The 24,674-nt window shown below is 50.1% G+C and overlaps 1 pseudogene; it reads left to right on the top strand.

Moving 5' to 3' along the window:
- Window positions 1-11,341, top strand: part of LOC147118953 (uncharacterized) — a 69,818-nt pseudogene extending 58,477 nt beyond the window's left edge.
- Window positions 11,342-24,674: the final 13,333 nt, after the last annotated feature.

The raw sequence follows: 24,674 nt of genomic DNA on the forward strand, positions 1-24,674 counted from the left end.
CGGGTCCACGGCCTGATTGACGGGAGCTTCCGACCAATAGGGAGCGAGTAGGGCGGGGCTGGAGGAGCGAGCCGGCGGCGGGTCCTCCAACCAATCGGGGAGCCCGAGGGGCGGGACTAGCGCTGGCTGATTGTCTGATTCGCAGGGCAGCGAGTTTCTCCAGTCCGTTGTTCAGGGCCCGGGGAGGCAGTGGGCCTCACTGGTGTTTCTGGGATCTCTCTGAATCCACTCGATCAAAGCATTTCATAATTTTAAAGACCTTTATTAGGTCACCCCTCAGCCAAGAGAAGAGACCCAGCCTGTTCATCCTTTCCTGATCTGTATACCCTCGCATTCCTGGTATAATCTTTGTAAATCTCTGCACCCTCTCCAGTGCCTCTCTATCCTTGTTATAATATGGCGACCAGAACTGTACGCAGTACTCCAAGTGTGGTCTGATGAAGGTTTGGTAAAAGTTTATCATAACTTCTCTACTTTTCAATTCTATCCCTCTAGAAATAAACCCTACTTAGTGATTTGTGTAGTTGTACTCCGAGATCCTTTGCTCCTCTACCCGACCCAGGCTCGTGCCCACCAAGTAATAAGTAATCTCCCTATTCTTCCGACCAAAATGTAATACCTCACATTTATGTGTTGAAATTCATTTGCCAATTATATGCCCATTCTGCAATTTTATTAATGTCTTCCTGTAATTTGTTGCAGTCCTCCTCAGTATTAACTATACCCTCCAATTTGGTGTCATCCACAAATTTAGAAATTGTGTTTTTGGTCCCAAAGTCTAAATCGTTAATGTAAGTTGTAAACAACAGTGGTTCCAGCACTGATCCTTGTGGAACACCACTTATTAAAGCAGCGGCAGTGGCGAGAGGATAAAGAGCGGCCCGAGAGTGGACCTGAATTAAAGCAGCGGCAGTGGCGAGAGGATAAAGAGCGGCCCGAGAGCGGACCTGAATTAAAGCAGAGGCTGCGGCGAGAGGATAAAGAGCGGCCCGAGAGTGGACCTGAATTAAAGCAGAGGCTGCGGCGAGAGGATAAAGAGCGGCCTGAGAACGGACTTTAATTAAAGCAGCGGCAGCGGCGAGAAGATAAAGAGCGGCCCGAGAGCGGACCTGAATTAGAGCAGCGGTGAGAGGATAAAGAGTGGCCCGAGAGAGGACCTGAATTAAAGCAGCAGTGAGAGGATAAAGAGCGGCCCGAGAGTGGACCTGAATTAAAGCAGCGGCAGCGGCGAGAGGATAAAGAGCGGCCCGAGAGTGGACCTGAATTAGAGCAGCAGTGAGAGGATAAAGAGCGGCCCGAGAGTGGACCTGAATTAAAGCAGCGGCAGCGGCGAGAGGATAAAGAGTGGCCCGAGAGAGGACCTGAATTAAAGCAGCAGTGAGAGGATAAAGAGCGGCCCGAGAGCGGACCTGAATTAGAGCAGCAGTGAGAGGATAAAGAGCGGCCCGAGAGTGGACCTGAATTAAAGCAGCGGCAGCGGCGAGAGGATAAAGAGCGGCCCGAGAGTGGACCTGAATTAAAGCAGCGGCAGCGGAGAGAGGATAAAGAGCGGCCCGAGAGTGGACCTGAATTAAAGCAGCGGCAGCGGCGAGAGGATAAAGAGCGGCCCGAGAGCGGACCTGAATTAAAGCAGCGACAGCGGCGAGAGGATAAAGAGCGGCCCGAGAGTGGACCTGAATTAAAGCAGCGACAGCAGCGAGAGGATAAAGAGCGGCCCGAGAGCGGACCCGAATTAAAGCAGCGGCAGCGACGAGAGGATAAAGAGCGGCCCGAGTGTGGACCTGAATTAAAGCAGCGGCAGCGGCGAGAGGATAAAGAGCGGCCCGAGAGTGGACCTGAATTAAAGCAGCGACAGCGGCGAGAGGATAAAGAGCGGCCCGAGAGCGGACCCGAATTAAAGCAGCGGCAGCGGCGAGAGGATAAAGAGCGGCCCGAGTGTGGACCTGAATTAAAGCAGCGGCAGCGGCGAGAGGATAAAGAGCGGCCCGAGAGTGGACCTGAATTAAAGCAGCGACAGCGGCGAGAGGATAAAAAGCGGCTCGAGAGCGGACCTGAATTAAAGCAGTGGCAAGAGGATAAAGAGCGGCCCGAGAGCGGACCTGAATTAAAGCAGCGGCAGCGGTGAGAGGATAAAGAGCGGCCCGAGAGTGGACCTGAATTAAAGTAGCGGCAGCGGAGAGAGGATAAAGAGCGGCCCGAGAGCGGACCTGAATTAAAGCAGCGGCAGCGGTGAGAGGATAAAGAGCGGCCCGAGAGTGGACCTGAGTTAAAGCAGCGACAGCGGAGAGAGGATAAAGTGCGGCCCGAGAGCGGACCTGAATTAAAGCAGCGACAGCGGAGAGAGGATAAAGAGCGGCCCGAGAGCGGACCTGAATTAAAGCAGTGGCAGCGGCGAGAGGATAAAGAGCGGCCCGAGAGCGGACCTGAATTAAAGCAGCGGCAGCGGAGAGAGGATAAAGAGCGGCCCGAGAGCGGACCTGAATTAAAGCAGCGGCAGCGCGAGGCTCCGATTCAAAAACAACAACAAAGAGTGACATCACAGGAGAGCAGGTAGGTGATTGGTTGATGAGTATTACAGCTCTTTTTTGCTCTCTAAGTTAGAGAAGGGGGTTAAATTAAAAACTGAGAAACTGTAACTTGCTATTACTTATTAAATTAAAACTTAAACTAAATAAAATAATCAAACAATCAACCTAAAATATTGATTGAATAAAATATTTAACTAATTAATTAATGAATAAAACAAGGTTAGAGCTGGCAGGGCAGGTGGTGTGTCGTAACTGCAGCATGTGGGAGTCTGTGGAGAGCATCCCGATCCCGAGCAACCACATCTGCAGTAAGTGTCTGCAACTCGAGGAACTTCGGCTCAGAATTGTTGAGCTGGAGTACGAGCTGCAGACATTGCGATGCCTCAGGGAGGGGGAGAGTTACCTGGACACTTTGTTCCAGGAGGCTGTCACACCCTTTAGGTTAAGTAGTACTTTAGAGTTCGTCAGTGGTCAGGGACAGGAGGGTGTGACTGCGAGTCAGGAAGGTGTGGGGACCCAGGATGTAGTGATGGAGGAGCCTCAGCCCTGGACCTTGTCCAACAGGTACGAGGTACTTTCTACCTGTATGGATGAGGAAAAGGACTGCAGGGAGGATGGGCAAACTGACCACGGCACTGTGGTACAGGGGGCCATCCAAGTGGGGGGAGAAAGAAGGAATGTGGTGGTAGTAGGGGGACAGTATAGTCAGGGGGATAGATACTGTTCTCTGCAGACGCGAAAGAGAGTCCTCTGTTGCCTGCCCGGTTAAGGATATCCCCTCGTGGTTGGAGAAGAACATGGAGTGGGTGAGGGAGGATCCAGTTGTCGTGGTCCAACAACATAGGTAGGACTAAGAATGAGGTTCTGCTGAGGGAGTTTGAGGAGCTAGGGTCTAAATTAATAAGCAGAACCACAAGGGTAATAATCTCTGGATTACTACCTGAGCCACGTGCAAATTGGCGTAGGGTCAAGCAGATCAGAGAGTTAAATGTGTGGCTCAAGGAGTGGTGTGGGAAAATGGGGTTTCAATTCATGGGACACTGGCACCAGCACTAGGGAAAGAGGGAGCTGTTCCGTCGGGCCGGGCTCCACTTAAACTGGGCTGGGACCAACGTCCTGGCGAATCGAATAACTAGGGCTGTAGATAGGGCTTTAAACTAAAAAAGGGGGGCGGGGGGGGGGAGGTCAGTTATGGGGAAATTTAGAAATCTAAAGAGAAAGGTCAAGGCAATGGAGCAGTGTAGCGATTTGGGTAAAAATAAGCAGAGTGTGACAGGAAGGGACAGAGGCCTAGAAATTCAGTTGGGCGCTGCAAGCTTTGCGCCCAGTTGGCGCCTAAAGAGGGTTTCTGCGCCAGTATAAGAGGTTGTGCTGATATTCAGCGCTGCGGTAATGGCGGCGGTAGCCGGTAGCGCTGCGCCGACACCGATGACGTCATCGGTGTGCGCAGTGCCCCGGTACCGCCCCGCTTCCGGCCCAAACCCCATATTTAGTTGCGGCCGCCTCTTCTGCAGCGGCCGCAAACAACGTTCGTGAAACGGGGCCGTACTGCTGCGCTACTGGGGCGCTTTAAGGTGGAGGTGCGGCCGGCCGCTTTTTCGGCGGCTGCCTGCCCGCACCTCCCTCCCCGGCCTCCTCCACCACCCCCCCCCCCCCCGCGGCATTGGTGGCTGATTCCCGCGAGCCCGGCACTTCTCCGTGGTGCTGGGCTCATTTGCTGGCAGAATCCAGCGGCGATCTCACGGCTGCAGGCAGCTCCTCCTTAAGAGAAGGAGGAGGCCTGCAGTACCCCAGCCTGCCGCACCGCATCGGGTGGCGCAGCTGGAGCGCTGAAATTCACTTTCAGCGCCCCAGGCGGAGGCGGGCACACCCTGGAACAGCGCCCGGTTCCGAATTGGGGCGCTAAAAGTGAATTTCTGGCGGTCGCAACGGGCTCCGCGCGCAGCGCTAACTTTTGGGCGTTAGCCTGCTGGCGGGCCTTAACTGAATTTCTAGGCCAGAGAGTTTAATGGTAGCAGTGCAGCAGAGAATAAGGTCAAAGCAGGGAATAATGGTAAAAAAAATTAAATTAAAGGCTCTTTATCTGAATGCACAAAGCATTCATAGAAACATAGAAGATAGGAGCAGGAGTAGGCCATTCAGCCCCTCATTGATCTCATTGAAACTTATACAATTCTGACAGGACTGGACAGACTAGATGCAGGAAGGATGTTCCCGATGGTCGGGGAGTCCAGAACCAGGGGACACAGTCTAAGGATAAGGGGTAAGCCATTTAGGACAGAAATGAGGAGGAATGTCTTCACCCAGAGAGTGGTGAACCTGTGGAATTCTCTACCACAGAAGGCAGTAGAGGCCAATTCATTAAATATATTCAAGAAGGAGTTGGATATATTTCTTAAGGCTAAAGGGATCAAGGGGTATGGGGAGAAAGCAGGGACCGGGTACTGAATTTGGATGATCAGCCATGATCACATTGAATGGCAGAGCAGGCTCGAGGGGCCGAATGTCTATTACATCTTCTATAATGGACTCTAGCATTTTCCCCACTACCGATGTCAGGCTTACCGGTCTATAATTCCCTGCTTTTTCTCTACCACCTTTTTTGAATAGTGGGGTAACATTAGCTACCCTCCAATCCATGGGTACTGTTCTAGAGTCTGTCGAGTTCTGGAAGATGACCAGCAATGCATCTACTATTTCTAGGGCCACTTCCTTAAGTACCCTAGGATGTAGATTATCAGGCCCTGGGGATTTATCGGCCTTCAGTCCCATCAATTTTCCTAACACCATTTCCCTACAAATACTGATTGCTTTCAATTCCACCCTTTCATCAGACCCTATGTTCCCCAGCATCTCTGGGAGGTTATTTGTGTCCTCCTTTCTGAAGACAGAACCAAAATATGTATTTAGTTGGTCTGCCATTACTTTGTTCCCCATTATAAATTCCCCTGATTCTGACTGCAAGTGACCTACGCTTGACTTCACCAATCTTTTTCTCTTCACATATCTATAAAAGCTTTTACAGTCAGTTTTTATGTTCCCTGCAAGCTTACTCTCATAATCTGTTTCCCCTTCTTAATTAATCCCTTTGTCCTCTGCTGAATCCTAAACTGCACCCAATCCTCAGGATTGCTGCTTTTTCTGGCCAATTTATATGTCCTCTCCTTGGATCTTATGCTATCCCTAATTTCCTTTGTTAGCCATGGTTGAGTCACCTTTCTTGTTTTATTTTTATGCCAAACAGGGATGAACAAATTCTGTAGTTCATCCATGCGATCTTTAAATGTTTGCAAGATAGACGAACTAGTGGCACAAATAGAGATAAATGGGTTTGTTTTAATAACCATTACAGAGACATGGTTGCAAGTTGGCTAAGGTTGGGAACTAAATGTTCCAGGGCACTTGACGTTTTGAAAAGACAGGCAGAATGGAAAAGATGGGGGGAGTAGCCCTGGTAATAAAGGATGACATAAGGACAGTAGCGAGAAAGGATCTCAGCTCGGAAGATCAGGAAGTAGAATCAGTATGAGTGGAGATAAGGAGTAACAAGGGGCAGAACACACTGGTAGGAGTAGTATATCAGCCCCCTAACAGTAGCTATACCGTTGGACAGAATATTAATAAAGAAATAGTAGGAGCTTGCAAAAAAGGTAATGCAATAATCTTGGGGGACTTTAATCTTCATATAGACTGGACAAATCAAATTGGCAAAGGTAGTCTGGAGGACAAGTTCATGGAATGCATTCGGACAGTTTCCTAGAACAATATGCCATGGAACCAACAAGGGAACAGGCTATATTAGATATTGTATTGTGTAATGAGACAGGGTTAATTAACAATCTCATAGTAAAGGATCCTCTGGGGCAGAGTGATCAAAATATGATAGAATTTCACGTTAATTTTGAGAGTGACTTGCCTATGTCCGAAACTAGAGTCTTAAATGTAAATAAAGCCAATTACATAGGTATGAGGATTGGCTAAGGTAGATTGGAAAAATAGATTAAAAGGTATGGTGGTAGATAAGCAGTGGCTAGCATTTAAAGAAATATTTCATAATTCTCAACAAAAATACATTCCATTGAGAAACAAAAACTCCACAGGAAATGCAATCCAACCGTGGCTAACTAAAGAAGTTAAGGATAGCATTAGATTGAAAGAAGAAGCTTATAATGTTGCAAAGAATAATAATAGGCCTGAGGATTGGGAGAGTTTCAGAAACCAGCAAAGGTTGACCAAAAAATTGATAAAAAGGGAAGAAATAGAACATGAGAAAAAACTAGCAAGAAATATAAAAGCAGATTTTAAGAGCTTCTACAAGTATGTAAAAAGGAAAAGAGTAGCAAAAGTAAACGTTGGTCCCTTAGAGGCTGAGACAGGAGAAATTATTATGTGGAATAAGGAAATGGCAGAAACGTTAAACAAATACTTTGTTTCTGTCTTCGCAGTAGAAAACACAAAAAGCATACCAAAAATGGTGGGGAACCAAGTGTCTAATAGGGAGAGGAACTTAACGTAATTAATATAAGTAGAGAACAAGTACTAGAGAAACTAATGGGACTAAAAGACGACAAATCCCCAGGAACCTGACGGCCTACATCCTAGGGTTCTAAAAGAGGTGGCTGAAGAGATAGTGGATGCATTGGTTTTGATCTTCCAAAATTCCCTAGATTCTGGAATGGTCCCAGCGGATTGGAAGGTCGCAAATGTAACACCGCTATTCAAGAAAGGAGGGAGAGAAAAAGCAGGGAACGACAGGCCAGTTAGCCTGACATCAGTCGTCGGGAAAATGCTGGAATCCATTGTTAAGGAAGTTGTATCAGGGCACTTAGAAAATTATAACATGATTAGGCAGAGTCAACATGGTTTTAAGAGAAATCGTGTTTGACAAATTAGAGTTTTTTGAAGACGTAACTAGCAGGGTAGATAAAGGGGAACCAGTGGAGGTAGTATATTTGGATTTCCAAAAGGCATTCAATAAGGTGCCACATAAAAGATTATTACACAAGATAAGGGCTCATGGGGTTGGGGGTAATATAGTAGCATGGATAGTGGATTGGTTAACGGACAGAAAACAGAGAGTCGGGATAAACGGATCTTTTTCAGGTTGGCAGTCTGTAACTAGTGGGGTGCCGCAGGGATCAGTGTTGGGGCCTCAGCTATTTACAATCTATATTAATGACCTAGATGAAGGGACCGAGTGTAATGTATCCAAGTTTGCTGATGATACAAAGCTAGGTGGGACAGTAAGCTGTGAGGAGATCACTGTCTGCAAAGGGAGATAGATAGACTAGTGAGTGGGCAGTAAGGTGGCAGATGGAGTATAATGTGGGGAAATGTGAGGTTATTCACTTTGGTAGGAAGAATAGAAAAACAGGTTATTTTTTAAATGGTGAGAAACTTTCAAATGTTGGTGTTCAGAGAGATTTGGGTGTCCTCGTGCAAGAAAGACAGAAAGCTAGTATGCAGGTACAGCAAGCAATGAGGAAGGCAAATGGCATGTTGGCCTTTATTACAAGGTGGTTGGAGTATAAGAGTAAGGAAGTCTGGCTACAATTGTACAGGCCTGGGTGAGACCACACCTGGAGTACTGTGCACAGTTTTGGTCTCCTTATCTAAGGAATGACATACTTGCCTTGGAGGCGGTGCAACGAAGCATAGAAGATAGGAGCAGGAGTAGGCCATTCGGCCCCTCGAGCCTGCTCCGTCATTCAATGAGATCAGCTTAGTATCATCAGCAAACTTGGCTACATTACTCTCGGTCCCTTCATCCAAGTCATTAATGTAGATTGTAAATAGCTGAGGCCCCAGCACCGATCCCTGTGGCACGCCACTAGTCGCCATTTGCCAACCGGAAAATGACCCATTTATCCCGACTCTCTGCTTTCTGTTCACCTTCACCCACTCCCAGGCCACGTGATGTTTGCGGCATAGAGGAGTCCACGGGCCGTGTATATATTCAGTGTGAGAGGTTGCAGCCCCTGTATAGTTACCTGAAGGGGCTGCTCCTCAACTCTTGGTTACACTTTAGCTCCACGCTCCTAATCTTTGCTCGCCCGGTGCGGAGGCGGGTGGGTAAGTTGGACGATCTTCTCTTGGACCTGCACTTGAGCCTGGCGAAAACAGCAATTTGTAGGTCCAGGATCAGTGGAGCCCATGGGGGGGTCACTCTGGCTGCCTGCCTCTCTCCCGCGGTCTTGTCCCTGCCTGGGTGGTCCTGGAGAGGGAGCAGGCGGTGTCCACCGGTTCACTTGATACCTTCCTCGACCGGTGGGCACCTCAGGGTACAGCGTGTCTCTCAGACACTGGGAACAACATTCTGGTTTAGTTGGGAAAGTTCGCTTTGCTTTTGGAGGGACTTTGTTGCTCATTTTGGCTTCTTTTAGTTTGATTGGACCTCATGTTTGGGGGAACAAGAGAGGAAAGACTGTTCCATAGAAACTAGAATTGTCTGTTCTGAATTTCTATCCTGTACTTACAGTGGTGACTTTTGTAAACTCCTTTTACAGGCTATTAGAAGGGGAAGATTTACAGACGGGAAACTCAAACCAAACCACCTCAAACATCAACAAACTCAACTCAAACATCACATCAAACATCAATTCAAATCAAACATCACATCAAGATCTAACAGAATCACTCAATTCATCAGGACCCGAATATCATCAGCCTCTGAATGTGGAAGGAGAAATGTTTGTTCTGTCTGTGAGAAAAGATTTCAAACATCAGCGTGACTGGAAAAGCACCGAGACACACACACCCGAGTGAGAGTGTTCCAATGCACTGACTGTGGGAAGAGCTTTAACCAGTTACACAGCCTGAAAAAACATCGCACCGTTCACAGCGGGGAGAAACAGTACACGTGTTGTGTGTGTGGACAAGGCTTCAACTGATCGTCCAACCTGGAGAGAGACAAGGACACCTGCCCTGGGGAGAAACCATGGAAATGTGGGGACTGTGGGAAGGGATTCAGCTCCCCATCCCAGGTGGAAACTCATCGGCGCAGTCACACTGGGGAGAGGCCGTTCACCTGCTCTGAGTGTGGGAAGGGATTCACACAGTCATCCCACCTGGTGAGACACCAGCGAGTTCACACTGGGGAGAGGCCATTCACCTGCACTGTGTGTGGGAAGGGATTTGCTCGATTAGCCAACCTAACTGAGCACCAACTTGTTCACACTGAAAAGAGACCTTTCAAATGTTCTGCGTGTGGGAAGAGCTTTAAAAGCACAAGAGATCTGCTGACACACCAACACACTCACGCTGGGGAGAGGCCATTCACCTGCTCCATGTGTGGGAAGGGATTCACTAATTCATCCCACCTGCTGACACACCAGCGAGTTCACACTGGGGAGAGGCCGTTCACCTGCTCAGTGTGTGGGAAGGGATTCATTGATTCATCCACCCTGCTGAGACACCAGCGAGTTCACACTGAGGAGAGGCCGTTCACCTGCTCCGTGTGTGGGAAGGGATTCACTCAGTCATCCAACCTGCTGAAACACCAACGACTTCACACTGGAGAGGGTCCGTTCACCTGCTCCATGTGTGGGAAGGTATTTGCTCGATTAACCAACCTCACTAAACACAAACTTGTTCACACTGAAAAGAAACCTTTCAAATGTTCTGAGTGTGAGAAGAGCTTTAAAAGCACAAGAGATCTGCTGACACACCAACACTCTCATACTGGGGAGAGGCCGTTCACCTGCTCCGTGTGTGGGAAGGGATTCACTAATTCATCCCACCTGTTGACACACCAGCGAGCTCACACTGGGGAGAGACCGTTCACCTGCTCTGAGTGTGGGAAGGGATTCATTGATTCATCCACCCTGCTGAGACACCAACGAGTTCATACCGGGGAGAGGCCGTTCACCTGCACCGTGTGTGGGAAGGGATTCACTCAGTCATCCCACCTGCTGAAACACCAGCGAGTTCACAAGTGACTGCAGGGGTTGGATTCTGCTGTTTTTGCTGCTGTTAATCACATCCAGGACTGAACCATGTTCATTCAGACAGGTGGGGTTTCTTTCTGCTGATGAGAATACCTCCTGTAACTGGGCTGGAGTTTAATATTCTGGATAAATGTCAAATACACAGCATTGTGTATTTCTTTCCTCCAAGGTAAGAGGAGACTAATTGAGGCCCTGTTACCGACTGTTCCATTTTGGGGACTTTTCTCCTTTCTAACTCCAGATTATCTCAGTTCTAATATCTTCAGTTACTCTCAAGTCCCAGCTCCCCACACCATCCAGAGAGCCTGTAATAGAAAATGACTGAAGATTTATCCCAGTGTAACTATTGCTGTTATCCAAGGAAAAAGGCTTGTATTTCTATCGCAGCTTTCACAACCTCAGGACATCCCAAAGCGCTTTACAGACAAGGAAGTACTTTTGAAGTGTGGTTACTGTTCTCATGTAGGAAATTTGTGCACAGCAAGCTCCCACAAGCAGCAATATGATATTGACCAGATAATCTATTTTTCAATGACGTTGATTGAGGATGGAAGGGGATGTGTAAAGAGATGGTCTGCGTATGGAGATGTGAAACAAGGAAACAGTGTGTGTGTGAGACAGTGACACAGCCTTGTGGTCACAGTCAGAACAATGCACAGATATCCTTGTGGTTATTGTTTGGGCAGGGCCAGGTCAATAATGTAGTAAACAAGTTAAATATAAATATTGCCAGTGTAGTCACAGCTTGTTAGAACAGACCTGGGGAGAAGAGAGCTCTGAATCCACTGTATTATCTCTGTTCTACGGATCGGGTAACTATACTCTGTATCTTTGCACTGCTGTTAATAAAGTCAGTAAAAGACAATCTGTTGTTGTGAGCTTGATTATCTGGTGTCTGAAACCACAAGACTCAATTTTTAGACTCAACAAGATGAACAAGTAAACCCATCATGACCCAATTCTCCAGCTATATATTCACAGGAGAAAGTCTGTTATCACACTCCTCGAGTGGACAGAATAAAGAAAGATCCCAACTCTAAGAACCTCCAGAATCATTGATAAATATCTTATAATCCTGACTGACATCAAATGTCAGTGTACGTTCCATGGAAGACAAGAGAGGGGCTGGAGAGTAGGGTTGAAAGTGGAGTTGGGGTGAGGGTTGGAAAGTAGGGTTGAAAGAGGAGTTGGGGTGAGGGGGGTTGGAGAGTAAGGTTGAAAAAGGAGTTTGGGTGAAGGAGTTGGAAAGTAGGGGTGAAAGGAGTTGGGGTGAGGGGGTTGGAGAGTAGGGTTGAAAGGAGTTGGGGTGAGGGGGGTTGGAGAGTAGGGGTGAAAGAGGAGGTGAGGGGGGTTGGAGAGTAGGTGAAAGAGGAGTTGGGGTGAGGGGTTGGAGAGTAGGGGTGAGGAGTTGGGGTGCGGGGGTTGGAGAGTAGAGGTGAGAGAGGAGTTGGGGTGAGGTGGGTTGGAGAGTAGGGGTGAAAGAGAAGTTGGGGTGAGGGGGTTTGGAGAGTAGGGGTGAAAGGAGTTGGGGTGAGGGGGTTGGAGAGTAGGTGTGAAAGAGGAGTTGGGGTGAGGGGGTTTGGAGAGTAGGGGTGAAAGGAGTTGGGGTGAGGCGTTGGGGTGAGGGCATTGGAGATTAGGGGTGAAAGAGGAGTTGGGGTGAGGGGGGTTGGAGAGTAGAGGTGAAAGAGGAGTTGGGGTGAGGGTTGGAGAGTAGGGGTGAAAGAGGAGTTGGGGTGAGGGGGTTGGAGAGTAGGGGTGAAGGAGGAGTTGGGGTGAGGGTTGGAGAGTAGGTGAAAGAGGATTTGGAGTGGGGGGGTTGGAGAGGAGTTGGGGTGAGGGGGTTGGAGAGTAGGGGTGAAAGAGGAGTTGGAGTGAGTAGGTTGGAGAGTAGGGGTGAAAGAGGAGTTGGGGTGAGGGGTTGGAGAGTAGGGGTGAAAGGAGTTGGGGTGAGGGGGGTTGGAGAGGGGGTGAAAGAGGAGTTGGGGTGAGGGTGTTGGAGAGTAGGGGTGAATGAGGAGTTGGGGTGAGGGGTTGGAGAGTAGGGGTGAATGAGGAGTTGGGGTGAGGGGTTGGAGAGTAGGGGTGAAAGAGGAGTTGGGGTGAGGGGGTCTGGAGAGTAGGGGTGAAAGAGGAGTTGGGGTGAGGGGGTTGGAGAGTAGGGGTGAAAGAGGAGTTGGGATGAGGGGGTTGGAGAGTAGGGGTGAAAGGAGTTGGGGTGAGGGGGTTGGAGAGTAGGGGTGAAAGAGGAGTTGGGGTGAGGGGTTGGAGATTAGGGGTGAAAGAGGAGTTGGGGTGAGGGGGGTTGGAGATTAGGGGTGAAAGAGGAGTTGGTGTGAGGGGGTTTGAGAGTAGGGGTGAAAGAGGAGTTGGGGTTGGAGGGTTCGGCGAGTAGGGGTGAAAGGAGTTGGGGTGAGGGGTTGGAGACTAGGCGTGAAAGAGGAGTTGGGGTGAGCGGGTTGGAGAGTAGGGGTGAAAGAGGAGTTGGGGTGAAAGGAGTTGGGGTGTGGGTTGGAGAGTAGGGGTGAAAGAGGAGTTGGGGTGAGGGGGTTGGAGAGTAGGGGTGAAAGAGGAGTTGGGGTGAGGGGGGTTGGAGAGTAGGGGTTAAAGAGGAGTTGGGGTGAGGGGTTGGAGAGTAGGGGTGAAAGGAGTTGGTGTGAGGGGGTTTGAGAGTAGGGGTGAAAGAGGAGTTGGGGTGAGGGGGTTGGAGAGTAGAGGTGAAAGAGGAGTTGGGGTGAGGGGGGTGGGAGAGTAGGGGTGAAAGAGGAGTTGGGGTGAAAGAGGAGTTGGGGTGAGGGGGTTGGAGAGTAGGGGTGAAAGGAGTTGGGGTGAGGGGTTGGAGACTAGGCGTGAAAGAGGAGTTGGGGTGAGGGGGTTGGAGAGTAGGGGTGAAAGAGGAGTTGGGGTGAGGGGGGTTGGAGAGTAGGGGTGCAAGAGGAGTTGCGGTGAGGGGGTTGGAGAGTAGGGGTGAAAGAGGAGTTGGGGTGAGGGGGGTTGGAGAGTAGGGGTGCAAGAGGAGTTGCGGTGAGGGGGTTGGAGAGTAGGGGTGCAAGAGGAGTTGCGGTGAGGGGGTTGGAAAGTAGAGGTGAAAGAGGAGTTGGGGTGAGGGGGGTTGGAGAGTAGGGGTGAAAGAGAACTTGGCCTTAAGCTCTGGAATTCCCTCCCTAAAACTCTCTGCCTCTCCCCCTTTATGATGCTGCTTAAAACCTACCTCTTTGATGAAGCTTTTGGTCATTTTCTTGCTGTCCCCTTCTGTGGCTCGGTGTCAAACATGTTTTTTTTATATTGCTCTTGTTCAGCGCCTTGTGACCTTTTACTATGTCAAATATGCGACATAAATATAAGTTGTTGCTGATATCAAATCTAGGGAGCACTTACAATGTGACACCAAATCCAGGGACCACTTACAGAGAGACACCAAATCCAGGGACTACTTGCATTGAGACACCAAATCCAGGGATCATTTACACTGTGACAAAAACATCCAAGGACCACTTACAGTGTGACTTCAAATCAAGGGACCATTTACACAAGGACACCAAATCTAGACACCAATTATACCATGACAACTAAGTGAGGAAACATTTACACTGAGACTTTAAATCCTGTGACCACTTCGACTCTGACACCAAATCCATGGAGCATTAACAATATGACACCAAACCCAGGGCTGATTTATGATGGGACAACAAACTCAGGGACTATTTGCACTGCAACACTAAATTCAGGGACCACGTGTACACTCCCAGGGTTGGAATCTCCATGTACAGTCCCAGGGTTTAAATCCCCGTGTACAGTCCCAGGGTAAGAATCCCCATGTACAGTCCCAGGGTTAGAATCCCCATGTACAGTCCCAGTGTTAGAATCCCCATGTACAATCCCAGGGTTAGAATCCCCATGTACAGTCCCAGGGTTAGAATCCCCATGTACAGTCCCAGGGTTAGAATCCTCATGTACAGTCCCAGGGTTAGAATCCCCATGTACAGTCCCAGGGTTAGAGTCCCCATGTACAGTCCCAGGGTGAGAATCCCCATGTACAGTCCCAGGGTTAGAATCCCCATGTACAGTCCCAGGGTTAGAATCCCCATGTACACTCCCAGGGTTAGAATCCCCATGTACAGTCCCAGGGTTAGAATTCCCATGTACAGTCCCAGGGTTAGAATCCCCATGTACAGTCCCAGGGTTAGAATCCCCATGTACAGTCCAAGTGTTAGAATCCCCATGTACAGTCCAAGGTTTAGAATCCCCATGTACAGTCCCAGTGTTAGAATCCCCATGTACAGTCCCAGGGTTAGAAACCCCATGTACAGTCCCAGGGTTAGAATCCCCATGTACAGTCCTAGGGTTAGAATCCCCATGTACAGTCCCAGGGTTAGAATCCCCATGTACAGTCCCAGGGTAAGAATCCCCATGTACAGTCCCAGGGTTAGAATCCCCATGTACAGTCCCAGGGTTAGAATCCCCATGTACAGTCCCAAGGTTGGAATCCCCATGTACAGTCCCAGGGTTGGAATCCCCATGTACAGTCCCAGGGTTAGAATCCCCATGTACAGTCCCAGGGTTAGAATACCCATGTACACTCCCAGGGTTAGAATCCCCATGTAGTCCCAGGGTTAGAATCCCCATGCACAGTCCCAGGGTTAGAATCCCCATGTACAGTCCCAGGGTTAGAACCCCCATGTACACTCCCAGGGTTAGAATCCCAATGTACAGTCCCAGGGTTAGAATCCCCATGTACAGTCCCAGGGTTAGAATCCCCATGTACAGTCCCAAGGTTAGAATCCCCATGTGCAGTCCCAGTGTTAGAATCCCCATGGACAGTCCCAGGGTTAGAATTCCCATGTACAGTCCCAGTGTTAGAATCCCCATGTACAGTCCCAGGGTTAGAATCCCCATGTACAGTCCCAGGGTTAGAGGCCCCATGTACAGTCCCAGGGTTAGAATCCCCATGTACAGTCCCAGGGTTAGAATACCCATGTACAGTCCCTGGGCTGGAATTACCATGTACAGTCCCAGGCTAAGGATCCCCATGTACAGTCCCAGGGTTAGAATCCCCATGTACAGTCCCAGGGTTAGAATCCCCATGTACAGTCCCAGGGTTAGAATCGCCATGTACAGTCCCAGGGTTAGAGTCCCCATGTACAGGCCCAAGTTCAGAATCCCCATGTACAGTCCCAGGGTTTAAATCCCCATGTACAGTCCCTGGGCTGGAACTCCCATGTACAGTCCCAGGGTTAGAATCCCCATGTACAGTCCTAGGGTTAGAATCCCCATGTACAGTCCCAGGGTTAGAATCCCCATGTACAGTCCGAGGGTAAGAATCCCCATGTACAGTCCCAGGGTTAGAATCCCCATGTACAGTCCCAGGGTTAGAATCGCCATGTACAGTCCCAAGGTTGGAATCCCCATGTACAGTACCAGGGTTGGAATCCCCATGTACAGTCCCAGGGTTAGAATCCCCATTTACAGTCCCAGGGTTAGAATCCCCATGTACACTCCCAGGGTTAGAATCCCCATGTACAGTCCCAGGGTTAGAATCCCCATGCACAGTCCCAGGGTTAGAATCCCCATGTACAGTCCCAGGGTTAGAATCCCCATGTACACTCCCAGGGTTAGAATCCCAATGTACAGTCCCAGGGTTAGAATCCCCATGTACAGTCCCAGGGATAGAATCCCCATGAACAGTCCCAAGGTTAGAATCCCCATGTACAGTCCCAGTGTTAGAATCCCCATGTACAGTCCCAGGGTTAGAATCCCCATGTACAGTCCCAGTGTTAGAATCCCCATGTACAGTCCCAGGGTTAGAATCCCCATGTACAGTCCCAGGGTTAGAATCCCCATGTACAGTCCCAGGGTTAGAATCCCCATGTACAGTCCCAGGGTTAGAATCCCCATGTACAGTCCCAGGGTTAGAATCCCCATGTACAGTCCCAGGCTTAGAATACCCATGTACAGTCCCTGGGCTGGAATTACCATGTACAGTCCCAGGCTAAGAATCCCCATGTACAGTCCCAGGGTTAGAATCCCCATGTGCAGTCCCAGGGTTAGATTCCCCATGTACAGTCCCAGGGTTAGAATCCCCGTGTACAGTCCCAGGGTTAGAATCCCCATTTACAGTCCCAGGGTTAGAGTCCCCATGTACAGGCCCAAGTTCAGAATCCCCATGTACAGTCCCAGGGTTTAAATCCCCATGTACAGTCCCTGGGCTGGAACTCCCATGTGCAGTCCCAGGGTTAGAATCCCCATGTGCAGTCCTAGGGTTAGAATCCCCATGTACAGTCCCAGGGTTAGAAGCCCCATGTACAGTCCGAGGGTAAGAATCCCCATGTACAGTCCCAGGGTTAGAATCCCCATGTACAGTCCCAGGGTTAGAATCCCCATGTACAGTCCCAAGGTTGGAATCCCCATGTACAGTACCAGGGTTGGAATCCCCATGTACAGTCCCAGGGTTAGAATCCCCATGCACAGTCCCAGGGTTAGAATCCCCATGTACAGTCCCAGGGTTAGAATCCCCATGTACACTCCCAGGTTTAGAATCCCAATGTACAGTCCCAGGGTTAGAATCCCCATGTACAGTCCCAGGGATAGAATCCCCATGTACAGTCCCAAGGTTAGAATCCCCATGTACAGTCCCAGTGTTAGAATCCCCATGTACAGTCCCAGGGTTAGAATCCCCATGTACAGTCCCAGTGTTAGAATCCCCATGTACAGTCCCAGGGTTAGAATCCCCATGTGCAGTCCCAGGGTTCGAATCCCCATGTACAGTCCCAGGGTTAGAATCCCCATGGACAGTCCCAGGGTTAGAGTCCCCATGTACAGTCCCAGGGTTAGAATTCCCATGTACAGTCCCAGGGTTAGAAACCCCATGTACAGTCCCAGGGTTAGAATCCCCATTTACAGTCCTAGGGTTAGAATCCCCATGTACAGTCCCAGGGTTAGAATCCCCATGTACAGTCCCAGGGTAAGAATCCCCATATACAGTCCCAGGGTTAGAATCCCCATGTACAGTCGCAGGGTTAGAATCCCCATGTACAGTCCCAAGGTTGGAATCCCCATGTACAGTCCCAGGGTTGGAATACCCATGTACAGTCCCAGGGTTAGAATCCCCATGTACAGTCCCAGGGTTAGAATACCCATGTACACTCCCAGGGTTAGAATCCCCATGTACAGTCCCAGGGTTAGAATCCGCATGCACAGTCCCAGGGTTAGAATCCCCATGTACAGTCCCAGGGTTTGAACCCCCATGTACACTCCCAGGGTTAGAATCCCAATGTACAGTCCCAGGGTTAGAATCCCCATGTACAGTCCCAGGGTTAGAATCCCCATGTACAGTCCCAAGGTTAGAATCCCCATGTGCAGTCCCAGTGTTAGAATCCCCATGGACAGTCCCAGGGTTAGAATTCCCATGTACAGTCCCAGTGTTAGAATCCCCATGTACAGTCCCAGGGTTAGAATCCCCATGTACAGTCCCAGGGTTAGAGTCCCCATGTACAGTCCCAGGGTTAGAATCCCCATGTACAGTCCCAGGGTTAGAATACCCATGTACAGTCCCTGGGCTGGAATTACCATGTACAGTCCCAGGCTAAGGATCCCCATGTACAGTCCCAGGGTTAGAATCCCCATGTGCAGTCCCAGGGTTAGAATCCCCATGTACAGTCCCAGGGTTAGAATCCCCATGTACAGTCCCAGGGTTAGAGTCCCCATGTACAGGCCCAAGTTCAGAATCCCCATGTACAGTCCCAGGGTTTAAATCCCCATGTACAGTCCCTGGGCTGGAACTCCCATGTACAGTCCCAGGGTTAGAATCCCCATGTACAGTCCTAGGGTTAGAATCCCCATGTACAGTCCCAGGGTTAGAATCCCCATGTACAGTCCGAGGGTAAGAATCCCCATGTACAGTCCCAGGGTTAGAATCCCCATGTACAGTCCCAGGGTTAGAATCGCCATGTACAGTCCCAAGGTTGGAATCCCCATGTACAGTACCAGGGTTGGAATCCCCATGTACAGTCCCAGGGTTAGAATCCCCATTTACAGTCCCAGGGTTAGAATCCCCATGTACACTCCCAGGGTTAGAATCCCCATGTACAGTCCCAGGGTTAGAATCCCCATGCACAGTCCCAGGGTTAGAATCCCCATGTACAGTCCCAGGGTTAGAATCCCCATGTACACTCCCAGGGTTAGAATCCCAATGTACAGTCCCAGGGTTAGAATCCCCATGTACAGTCCCAGGGATAGAATCCCCATGTACAGTCCCAAGGTTAGAATCCCCATGTACAGTCCCAGTGTTAGAATCCCCATGTACAGTCCCAGGGTTAGAATCCCCATGTACAGTCCCAGTGTTAGAATCCCCATGTACAGTCCCAGGGTTAGAATACCCATGTACAGTCCCTGGGCTGGAATTACCATGTACAGTCCCAGGCTAAGAATCCCCATGTACAGTCCCAGGGTTAGAATCCCCATGTGCAGTCCCAGCGTTAGATTCCCCATGTACAGTCCCAGGGTTAGAATCCCCGTGTACAGTCCCAGGGTTAGAATCCCCATGTACAGTCCCAGGGTTAGAGTCCCCATGTACAGGCCCAAGTTCAGAATCCCCATGTACAGTCCCAGGGTTTAAATCCCCATGTACAGTCCCTGGGCTGGAACTCCCATGTGCAGTCCCAGGGTTAGAATCCCCATGTGCAGTCCTAGGGTTAGAATCCCCATGTACAGTCCCAGGGTTAGAAGCCCCATGTACAGTCCGAGGGTAAGAATCCCCATGTACAGTCCCAGGGTTAGAATCCCCATGTACAGTCCCAGGGTTAGAATCCCCATGTACAGTCCGAAGGTTGGAATCCCCATGTACAGTACCAGGGTTGGAATCCCCATGTACAGTCCCAGGGTTAGAATCCCCATGTACAGTCCCAGGGTTAGAAAACCCATGTACACTCCCAGGGTTAGAATCCCCATGTACAGTCCCAGGGTAAGAATCCCCATGTACAGTCCCAGGGTTAGAATCCCCATGTACAGTCCCAGGGTTAGAATCCCCATGTACAGTCCCAGGGTTAGAGGCCCAATGTACAGTCCCAGGGTTAGAATCCCCATGTACAGTCCCAGGGATAGAATCCCCATGTACAGTCCCAAGGTTAGAATCCCCATGTACAGTCCCAGTGTTAGAATCCCCATGTACAGTCCCAGGGTTAGAATCCCCATGTACAGTCCCAGTGTTAGAATCCCCATGTACAGTCCCAGGGTTAGAATCCCCATGTGCAGTCCCAGGGTTCGAATCCCCATGTACAGTCCCAGGGTTAGAATCCCCATGGACAGTCCCAGGGTTAGAGTCCCCATGTACAGTCCCAGGGTTAGAATCCCCATGTACAGTCCCAGGGTTAGAATACCCATGTACAGTCCCTGGGCTGGAATTACCATGCACAGTCCCAGGCTAAGAATCCCCATGTACAGTCCCAGGGATGGAATCCCCATGTGCAGTCCCAGGGTTAGAATCCCCATGTACAGTCCCAGGGTTAGAATCCCCATGTACAGTCCCAGGGTTAGAGTCCCCATGTACAGGCCCAAGTTCAGAATCCCCATGTACAGTCCCTGGGTTTAAATCCCCATGTACAGTCCCTGGGCTGGAATTCCCATGTACAGTCCCAGGGTTAGAATCCCCATGTACAGTCCCAGGGTTAGAATCCCCATGTACAGTCCCAGGGTTAGAATCCCCATGTACAGTCCCAGGGTTAGAGTCCCCATGTACAGTCCCAGGGTTAGAATCCCCATGTACAGTCCCAGGGTAAGAATCCCCATGTACAGTCCAAGGGTTAGAATCCCCATGTACACTCCCAGGGTTAGAATCCCCATGTACAGTCCCAGGGTTAGAATCCCCATGTACCGTCCCAGGGTTAGAATCCCCACGTACAGTCCCAGGTTTAGAATCCCCATGTACAGTCCAAGTGTTCGAATCCCCATGTACAGTCCAAGGGTTAGAATCCACATGTACAGTCCCATTATTAGAATCCCCATGTACAGTCCCAGGGTTAGAAACCCCATGTACAGTCCCAGTGTTAGAATCCCCATGTACAGTCCCAGGGTTAGAATCCCCATGTACAGTCCCAGGGTTGGAATCCCCATGTGCAGTCCCATGGTTAGAATCCCCATGTACAGTCCCAGGGTTGGAATCCCCATGTACAGTCCCAGGGTTAGAGTCCCCATGTACAGTCCCAGGTTTAGAATCCCCATGTACAGTCCAAGGGTTATAATCCCCATGTACACGCCCAGGGTTAGAATCCCCATGTAGAGTCCCAGGGTTAGAATCCGCATGTGCAGTCCCAGGGTTCGAATCCCCATGTACAGTACCAGTGTTAGAATCTGCATATACAGTCCTAGGGTTAGAATCCCCATGTACAGTCCCAGGGTTAGAATCCCCATGTACAGTCCCAGGGTAAGAATCCCCATGTACAGTCCCAGGGTTAGAATCCCCATGTACAGTCCCAGGGTTAGAATCCCCATGTACAGTCCCAAGGTTGGAATCCCCATGTACAGTCCCAGGGTTGGAATCCCCATGTACAGTCCCAGGGTTAGAATCCCCATGTACAGTCCCAGGGTTAGAATCCCCATGTACAGTCCCAAGGTTAGAATCCCCATGTGCAGTCCCAGTGTTAGAATCCCCATGGACAGTCCCAGGGTTAGAATTCCCATGTACAGTCCCAGTGTTAGAATCCCCATGTACAGTCCCAGGGTTAGAATCCCCATGTACAGTCCCAGGGTTAGAGGCCCCATGTACAGTCCCAGGGTTAGAATCCCCATGTACAGTCCCAGGGTTAGAATACCCATGTACAGTCCCTGGGCTGGAATTACCATGTACAGTCCCAGGCTAAGGATCCCCATGTACAGTCCCAGGGTTAGAATCCCCATGTACAGTCCCAGGGTTAGAATCCCCATGTACAGTCCCAGGGTTAGAATCGCCATGTACAGTCCCAGGGTTAGAGTCCCCATGTACAGGCCCAAGTTCAGAATCCCCATGTACAGTCCCAGGGTTTAAATCCCCATGTACAGTCCCTGGGCTGGAACTCCCATGTACAGTCCCAGGGTTAGAATCCCCATGTACAGTCCTAGGGTTAGAATCCCCATGTACAGTCCCAGGGTTAGAATCCCCATGTACAGTCCGAGGGTAAGAATCCCCATGTACAGTCCCAGGGTTAGAATCCCCATGTACAGTCCCAGGGTTAGAATCGCCATGTACAGTCCCAAGGTTGGAATCCCCATGTACAGTACCAGGGTTGGAATCCCCATGTACAGTCCCAGGGTTAGAATCCCCATTTACAGTCCCAGGGTTAGAATCCCCATGTACACTCCCAGGGTTAGAATCCCCATGTACAGTCCCAGGGTTAGAATCCCCATGCACAGTCCCAGGGTTAGAATCCCCATGTACAGTCCCAGGGTTAGAATCCCCATGTACACTCCCAGGGTTAGAATCCCAATGTACAGTCCCAGGGTTAGAATCCCCATGTACAGTCCCAGGGATAGAATCCCCATGAACAGTCCCAAGGTTAGAATCCCCATGTACAGTCCCAGTGTTAGAATCCCCATGTACAGTCCCAGGGTTAGAATCCCCATGTACAGTCCCAGTGTTAGAATCCCCATGTACAGTCCCAGGGTTAGAATCCCCATGTACAGTCCCAGGGTTAGAATCCCCATGTACAGTCCCAGGGTTAGAATCCCCATGTACAGTCCCAGGGTTAGAATCCCCATGTACAGTCCCAGGGTTAGAATCCCCATGTACAGTCCCAGGCTTAGAATACCCATGTACAGTCCCTGGGCTGGAATTACCATGTACAGTCCCAGGCTAAGAATCCCCATGTACAGTCCCAGGGTTAGAATCCCCATGTGCAGTCCCAGGGTTAGATTCCCCATGTACAGTCCCAGGGTTAGAATCCCCGTGTACAGTCCCAGGGTTAGAATCCCCATTTACAGTCCCAGGGTTAGAGTCCCCATGTACAGGCCCAAGTTCAGAATCCCCATGTACAGTCCCAGGGTTTAAATCCCCATGTACAGTCCCTGGGCTGGAACTCCCATGTGCAGTCCCAGGGTTAGAATCCCCATGTGCAGTCCTAGGGTTAGAATCCCCATGTACAGTCCCAGGGTTAGAAGCCCCATGTACAGTCCGAGGGTAAGAATCCCCATGTACAGTCCCAGGGTTAGAATCCCCATGTACAGTCCCAGGGTTAGAATCCCCATGTACAGTCCCAAGGTTGGAATCCCCATGTACAGTACCAGGGTTGGAATCCCCATGTACAGTCCCAGGGTTAGAATCCCCATGCACAGTCCCAGGGTTAGAATCCCCATGTACAGTCCCAGGGTTAGAATCCCCATGTACACTCCCAGGTTTAGAATCCCAATGTACAGTCCCAGGGTTAGAATCCCCATGTACAGTCCCAGGGATAGAATCCCCATGTACAGTCCCAAGGTTAGAATCCCCATGTACAGTCCCAGTGTTAGAATCCCCATGTACAGTCCCAGGGTTAGAATCCCCATGTACAGTCCCAGTGTTAGAATCCCCATGTACAGTCCCAGGGTTAGAATCCCCATGTGCAGTCCCAGGGTTCGAATCCCCATGTACAGTCCCAGGGTTAGAATCCCCATGGACAGTCCCAGGGTTAGAGTCCCCATGTACAGTCCCAGGGTTAGAATTCCCATGTACAGTCCCAGGGTTAGAAACCCCATGTACAGTCCCAGGGTTAGAATCCCCATTTACAGTCCTAGGGTTAGAATCCCCATGTACAGTCCCAGGGTTAGAATCCCCATGTACAGTCCCAGGGTAAGAATCCCCATATACAGTCCCAGGGTTAGAATCCCCATGTACAGTCGCAGGGTTAGAATCCCCATGTACAGTCCCAAGGTTGGAATCCCCATGTACAGTCCCAGGGTTGGAATACCCATGTACAGTCCCAGGGTTAGAATCCCCATGTACAGTCCCAGGGTTAGAATACCCATGTACACTCCCAGGGTTAGAATCCCCATGTACAGTCCCAGGGTTAGAATCCGCATGCACAGTCCCAGGGTTAGAATCCCCATGTACAGTCCCAGGGTTTGAACCCCCATGTACACTCCCAGGGTTAGAATCCCAATGTACAGTCCCAGGGTTAGAATCCCCATGTACAGTCCCAGGGTTAGAATCCCCATGTACAGTCCCAAGGTTAGAATCCCCATGTGCAGTCCCAGTGTTAGAATCCCCATGGACAGTCCCAGGGTTAGAATTCCCATGTACAGTCCCAGTGTTAGAATCCCCATGTACAGTCCCAGGGTTAGAATCCCCATGTACAGTCCCAGGGTTAGAGTCCCCATGTACAGTCCCAGGGTTAGAATCCCCATGTACAGTCCCAGGGTTAGAATACCCATGTACAGTCCCTGGGCTGGAATTACCATGTACAGTCCCAGGCTAAGGATCCCCATGTACAGTCCCAGGGTTAGAATCCCCATGTGCAGTCCCAGGGTTAGAATCCCCATGTACAGTCCCAGGGTTAGAATCCCCATGTACAGTCCCAGGGTTAGAGTCCCCATGTACAGGCCCAAGTTCAGAATCCCCATGTACAGTCCCAGGGTTTAAATCCCCATGTACAGTCCCTGGGCTGGAACTCCCATGTACAGTCCCAGGGTTAGAATCCCCATGTACAGTCCTAGGGTTAGAATCCCCATGTACAGTCCCAGGGTTAGAATCCCCATGTACAGTCCGAGGGTAAGAATCCCCATGTACAGTCCCAGGGTTAGAATCCCCATGTACAGTCCCAGGGTTAGAATCGCCATGTACAGTCCCAAGGTTGGAATCCCCATGTACAGTACCAGGGTTGGAATCCCCATGTACAGTCCCAGGGTTAGAATCCCCATTTACAGTCCCAGGGTTAGAATCCCCATGTACACTCCCAGGGTTAGAATCCCCATGTACAGTCCCAGGGTTAGAATCCCCATGCACAGTCCCAGGGTTAGAATCCCCATGTACAGTCCCAGGGTTAGAATCCCCATGTACACTCCCAGGGTTAGAATCCCAATGTACAGTCCCAGGGTTAGAATCCCCATGTACAGTCCCAGGGATAGAATCCCCATGTACAGTCCCAAGGTTAGAATCCCCATGTACAGTCCCAGTGTTAGAATCCCCATGTACAGTCCCAGGGTTAGAATCCCCATGTACAGTCCCAGTGTTAGAATCCCCATGTACAGTCCCAGGGTT

This window comes from Somniosus microcephalus, chromosome 4 (assembly GCF_052327205.1).
Source record: "Somniosus microcephalus isolate GS21.2 chromosome 4, FLI_Smic_1.0, whole genome shotgun sequence".
Taxonomy (NCBI): domain Eukaryota; kingdom Metazoa; phylum Chordata; class Chondrichthyes; order Squaliformes; family Somniosidae; genus Somniosus; species Somniosus microcephalus.